This window comes from Belonocnema kinseyi, chromosome 5, assembly GCF_010883055.1.
Source record: "Belonocnema kinseyi isolate 2016_QV_RU_SX_M_011 chromosome 5, B_treatae_v1, whole genome shotgun sequence".
NCBI classification, from domain to species: Eukaryota; Metazoa; Arthropoda; class Insecta; order Hymenoptera; family Cynipidae; genus Belonocnema; species Belonocnema kinseyi.
In genome coordinates, this window is record NC_046661.1 from 67,866,757 (window position 1) to 67,874,102 (window position 7,346).

The following is a 7,346-nucleotide window of genomic DNA, read 5'->3' on the forward strand; positions in this document are numbered from 1 at the left end:
TTCTTAATTAACTTCTAAGTTTACAATTCAAATTTTGCAGACTTGAATTCCATCAAGTGGAAAATTACTTATATTCTTTATTCATAATGTGTCCCCTAAGGGTTTACATGACTTCCATTCCTTACAATCTTTTCGTTTAAATCTATATTTTTTTACAGTCTTATCCTTTCTATATATAGAATTATTTACAACTATTTACATAAAGTCTTATATCTAGTTCCTTATTTCTATTTCCTGCGATATCGCAATTTAGGACTTATTAACAAGCGAGTGAGCGATTGAACGAAAGCGAGAGTGCAAGCGAGAGAGAGAGAGCATGAGAACGCAAACGCATCTTAGTGTACTTACTTTTCCTTTACCATTACTTACAAATTGTCACGCTTCTAATCTAAGCGACTTCCGTTTCCTTTTTCTTTCACTTTTTTATACCACCATTTACCTTTTTCACGTGCATTCTTTCATTCTCCCTCATTCGCTCCTCTAGCACCCTCCAACTCCTTCATCCATTCTTCTCCTAATCCATCTTCCCCTATAATCTTAACCACATTTTCTTGCCAGCTTCCTTTAACTTCCATTTCACTCATACATCCTTCCCATATATGCACCCATGTTTCCTCCTCCCATTCACATATTCTACACATTCTGTTCCCTTTTTTTTCCCAATACATACCGTCCCTTACCTCGTTTTCCAGTCTAAATCTTGCTATTCCGGTCCATCTTCTCTCCCCCCATCCCTTTTCTAAATACTTTGGCATCCCTTCCTTTTTTATCATCTTATACCATTTATTGTATTTTGATTCCTCAATCGCCCCCACCTTTTATTAATTGTCTTTCCCTCTCCCTTTTTTCCAATTCTTCATAGTTTACTCCAGTCCTGTCTTCTATTTCTCTATCATTGAAGAACTCCCTCCTTTCTTCTTCCCACCTCGTTAATTCGATCGCCCTTCCTCTCCTCTCTTCTACCTCCATCAAACACTTCCTCGCCAACTCCCCTCCCTTTCCCTCCCTCAGCTTTGTCTCAGATTTCCATGCCCACTTACCCGCTCTAATACTTCCTTTCCCCATATCTCTGCTCCATACCCTAAAACCGGCCATACCAGCGTATCAAATAACCACATTCTCCTTCTACAATTTTCTTTGAACCTTCGTTTTCCTATTCCCCATTTCTGTTTCATTACCCCTGCTCCTTTTTTTTATCCTTTCTCTTACATGAGCTGCATGATCTCCATTCGTTTGCAAGATATATCCCAAATATTTATACTCTTTGACTTCTTCTAACTTTATTCCTTTCCATCACCCTGCCCATTCTTTTTTCCTTCCCCCTCCTTTTTTAAACCTCATTATCTTTATCTTTTCTACATTTACATTCAGCTTTTTCCCATCTAAGTATTTCTCTAATCCTGTAATTAATCCCGCCATCCCTTCTTCATCCTCAGCCATCAATACTATGTCGTCTGCGTATGCCAGTGTATATATCTTTTCCTTCCCTATCCTAACTCCTCCCCAACCCTTTCTCCTCATTTCTTCTTTCAAGTCTGATATTAATAAATTAAATAAAAGTGGGCTCAGAGGACACCCTTGTCTCACACCTCTCACCAACCAGAAACTATCTCCTACTTGCTCTCCTACCTGTACCCTGCTTCTTGTCTCTCTAAAAATTTCTGATACTCTCTTTATTAATCCCTCTCTTATCCCTTTTTTTATCATAACTTTTTCAATTTCTCCTCGATTTAATGAGTCAATCGCCGCCTTTAAGTCCACGAAAATTGCTATCATTGCCCCTTTTTCCCTTTTAATTCTCTTATTTACTAGATTGTTCAGAACATATATGTTGTCCATTACCCCCATTCCTTTTCTAAACCCTGTCTGATTCGGTGACTCGATCTTTTTTCTTCAACTTCTATCTTTAATCTCTCCGACAAAATAGTTACATATACTTTATACAGTGTTGGCATCAACATCACCCCCCCCCCCCCCCCCCCCCCCCCCCCTATAATCTTTAACCTTCTCTCCCTTGCCTTTCTTTACTATTGGTATAACTACTCCTTCTTTCCATAACTCTGGCCACCACTCTCGTCTCCATACTCTATTACACATTATCCATGTCTATTCCCCTAGTTCCTCCCCTCCATACTTCCATACTTCATTTGGAATCTCATATTTACCAGGTGCCTTTCTATCCTTCATTATTCCTAAAACTTTAACTATTTCTTCCCTGGAAATTTCCTCCTCTTCGCCTCTTTCTCTACTACATTTTCCTCCCTTTACCACTTTTCTCTCTACTCCTCCTAGAAAATCCAAAAAATATTTCTTCCATTCTATCATTTCAATATCTAGGTTTACTCTTTTTCTTCTTTTTCTTTCTCTATTCACTACCTTCCATACCTCTTCTTCCGTCCTATACCTTCTCCGCCTCTTCCTCAAACCTTTTATTCTCTTCCTCTTTCTTTTAATAACACAACTCAGTATATTCTTTCTTTTTTTTCCTATATTCTTCCCCATTACTTTTTTCTTTTCTCCACTTTCTTAATTCCTTTCTGACCTCCTTTTTTCTCTTTGGAGTCCTCATCCCACTCACTTCTATTCCCTTCTTTACTAACTTCATTATTGTTTGTGCACTCTAATCCTATTTTTATTTCTCCTATCATTTTTTCCATCTCCTCGTCCACATTTCCTTCTCCCATTTTGATATTTCTTATTTTTTCTCTAAACTTTTCTTTTCCTCCCCTTGACCAATCCTCTTTTCCTACACTTTTTACATTTGCTCCCCTTTTACTCATATTGCTATTTCTTTTTTGTCCCTCTAATGTCACTATTAAGGGAAAGTGATCCGAATCAATATATTCTCCTACTTCTAGTTTCTTAACCTTCTCTCTTACCTCATCATCCACTATCACATAATTAATTACCGCTCCCCTTTCACTTCCTGAGCGTGTATATTCTCCTTTTTCATCCCCTTCTATATTCCCGTTTAAGATATACCATCCCAACTCCTCCAAGCTCTTTAACAACTTTTTTCCCTCCCCATTTAGTACCTTATCTTTGGATTTTCTTCCTCTCTCTTCTCCCCATTCCCTTCCTCCTCTGTCGCCTGTTCTCACATTGAAATCATCACCTATTATCATCCTAATCTCTTCTTTATTTTCTTCAATCATTTCTTTATTCTCCTCTGCTTTTTCCTGCATATCACCGTTCACATACATCCCCACTACCTTCCACTTCTCTCCCCCTATCATAGCCTCTTCTACTAATACTCCTTCTTTTTGTTCATTCCTGTCTTTCTTAGCTTTCCCTGTTATACATTCATTCCTTACTCCCATTACCATTCCTCCCATTGCTCTGCCCTTTTTATTCTTCTTTTTGCATTTTGCACTTGCCATTTGTAACCACTTGGTAGCCTTCCATCCCTTTTCATCTAACCACGTCTCCATCATTATGGCTACATCCCATTGTGTCAAATTTCTCATAAACTCCTTATCCTTTCTCTCTAATCCTGCTATATTCCAGTAACAAATCTTCCATTCTTCCCTACTTTGGTTTCTCATCTTTTTTTCCTTCTTACTATTTCTTATATTCCTATCTCCCGTTCCTTCATCTTCTAGTTTCCCTGCACCTAATTTCTTACTATCTCTTCCCTTTCTTCATCCCAATCCCACCATACTCCATCTATCTGAATTCTCCTATACTTAACCCATGTTCTCTTTCCCTTTTTTCTTTCCTCTTCCGCTATTTTCCTTAATTTATACTGCATCTTCCTTTCTACCCATGTCAAATCATCCTCTATTCTCTCCGGACTACCATATAAGAACCTCTTCTTCGCCATCACCTCCCTCTTATGTTCCCATTTCTTTAGTTTCACCAGTACCATTATCTCCTCTCTTCTCACTTACCTTCCTATATTTCGTATTTCCTCTATCTCTACCTTAGAATCAATCCTTTTTAGTACTTCGTCCACCCCTTCCTTCAGCTCCGTCCCCTCTAATCGTATACCCTTTATGACTATGTTTAATTTTCTTTCTTCCCTCTCTTTACTCTCTATTCTTTGTTCTATGTTTCTCAGCCTTTCCATCTCCTTATTCCCACTCTCGCCCCCACCGCAATTCCTGTTCGAGCTATTATTAACTTCTTCCTGCTTCTCTAGTTTTTGCTCCAATGACTCCATCCTCTTTTCCAACTTTTTCCGGATTTCTTCCCATTTTTTTATTTCTTCCTAACTTCAGCTATTTCCCGCCTAATTTCCTTCTTTAATTCCTCTCCCCTTCTCCCCTTCTCTCCTGCTTTTCTTCTTAAATCCCTATTACCTCTATCATCACTTCTCTAATTTCCGTTAGTCTTTCTTCTTTCATCGACATTTCCTTTTCATCTCCGCTACCGTCAGCACCCTCCCTGTTATCGCTTTTCCCTACCAAACTCTGCTTTTCCGGCGGTGATCTAAACATTTTCTGGTATTTTATACTCGCTCCGATATCTTCCTTCTCTTCACTGCTTTCCCTCTCCCCTCTCTTCCTTTTGATAAATGCTTCTATTGACCCTACGCTTTTTGCTCTTAATCTTTCCTTTTCTATAGTTTTTTTATACTTCCCCCTTGCCTTCCTTTCCTTTATCTCTTTCGGCGTACTAAACTCTTCCTGCTCTAACTCTATTTCTTCCGAGGAGATACTCGCTCCACTAGCCATTAATCAAATTCAATCTTTAAGGATTTTAAATATTTGAGGATGTTTTAAAAGATGTCCAGGAGTTTTTAATTTATTTTTATAATTCAAAGGAGTTTCAAATAATTTTAACAATTTTAGCAGAGTTATTTAAAACAATTTCAAAGTATGGTAGATATCTTTAATGCGTGTCAAGGTGTTTCAAAAGATTTTGAAGGTTTGAAATACTTGAGAGTATTTTAAACGGTTCCAAGGAATTTTCATTTGATTAGAGTAATTAAAAATGAGATTTTAAAGGATTTGAAATATTTCATGGTATTTTTTAAATTTCAAGGAATTTTCAAGAGCTTTAAAATTTTTTAAAAGATTTCAACAGATTGTCAATAATTGAGGATGTTTTAAAAGATGTCAAGGAATTTTCATTATATTTTTATAATTTTAACGAATTTCAAAGAATTTTAAAGTACTTTAAAAATCTTAAGAAAGAGGTTAAGGTAGGTCAAAATGTTTTGAAGTTATTGCAATATTGGAGAGTATTTCAAAATGATGCAAGGAATCTTCAATTGATTACGGTAATTAATATGAGATTTTGAAAGATTTATTATAATTTAGGATATTTGAGCAGATTCCAAGGAATTCTGAATTTATTTCAATAATGTAGTATCAGATTATAAAAGATTTGAAATATTTTAGGGGTTTTTAAAATTTTCAAGCAATTTTCAAGAGATTTCAAAATATTTGAAAGGATTTTAAATATTTGAGAATATTTAAAAAGATGTCAATGAATTTTCAATTCATTTTTATAATTTAAAGGAATTTCAAAGAATTTGAACAATTATATCAGGGCTGTTTAAAAAACTCCACAGTACCTTATAAATTTTGAAAAGATGTCAAGGTGTTTCAAAATATTTTGATGGTTTCGAAATACTTGAGAGTATTTTAAAAGGTTCCAAGGAATTCTCAATTGATTACAGTAATTCAATATGATATTTCAATGGATTTGATATATCTTGGAATATTTAAATAGATTCCAAGGAATTTTCGATTGATTTTAATAATTTAGTATGAGAATTTAAAGGATTCAAAATATTTTAGGGTATTTTTAAAATTGCAAGGAATTTTCAAGAGCATTGCAAAATTTCAACAGATTTTAAAGGATTTTTTAATATTTTAGGATGTTGTAAAACATTCCAAACATTTTCAATTAATTTCAATAATTTAAAGCAATTCCAAAGAATTTTAATTATTTTCAACTTTTCATGTTGAAATTGAAACTGCTTTGTTAAAAATGTAGTTTTTTTGGTTGATGTATCAATTTAGTTGAAAAAATTTGTTTTCTGAAAATTTAACTATTTTGTAGACAATTTTTGTTTAAAAATTAACTTTTTTTAAGTACAAGAAAATAATTCTTTTTTGTCGAAAAATTAACTGTGATTAAACATTAATTTTTGTATAGAAAATTAGACTTGGTGGAAAATAAATTTCTTTTGTGCAAAGTTCATGTATTTTATTAAAAATTCCGTTTTTTTAGTATATAATTCAGCCTTTTGGATAAAAATTTAAATTTTTGTTTAAAAATTCAGCTATTTTGTTGAAAACAATTTCAACAATTTTTTTTAATTTATGTATTTTATTCAAAATTTGTGTGTGTGCAGAAAACGAATTGTTTTAGTTGAAAGTTGAACTATTTATATTTAAAAATAGTCAAATAGTTATTAATATTAATATTTTATAATTATAATATTAACATTAATAATATATATATAGTAGTAATAATATCCGTATTATATACACCTGAAAAACATAACCTCAAAATCGACTCGTGCATGAAATTAAAAATAACGCGAAACATCAAAATCGCCAATTTCTTTAATTTCTTTCTAATGGGGATCGAGATATAAATAGAAGACCACCGAAGTTTTTCGAAACTTTCAGATCGGGAATAAAGATATCTTTGTGGTAACTAATTGAGCAGAAACTTAATTGGTAAATCATTTCAGAAATTGCTAACTTTCGTCATTTACCGACGCGCAACTTGCGCTCTCAAAGTAACTCTTAGGTAATCCGCTAAGAGGGCGTAGTTATCAGCGCATGTTTTTCACATTCTCTTAAGGGCATGTGACACAGCGAAATACCTATATTACCGACCTCATTTTATCCGTACAATGGATATTTTTTTTTGAATCTAAGAACTTTTTTTGTATATAAAATATTAGCCTAAAACTTTGGAAAAAGTATCAGAAGAACATAAAGTACGTTTATGTACTTGATTTAGGTAGGAATTTCACTAAAAATTTTTTTCAAAGACAGGAAAACTGAGAATATTTTTTGGCAGATTTTCTTTCTACATTGAAATTTTTCGAATCTAAGAACTTTTTGTAGAATGAAAATCTCGGCCTCAAACTTCGGAAAAGACAATAACCGGCAGTAAATTACGTTTATGTACTCCAATTAGCAAACAATATGTGAAACAATAATAAATTTCCACTAAATAAGAACCTGCACTACAGGGATCAGCGGTCTATTTTATCGACAGCAGTCGGTAATCCTGATGGGCATGAAATCGCGAAGTCTGGCGGCCACTAGGCGAAACTCTATCAGGTAGCTCATCGTACCAAAAATAACCTTGTTCGTACACCTGTAATGCGGTTATGCGGGGTCCACGCATAAACGCCGATTAAAAAAATGTTCCCA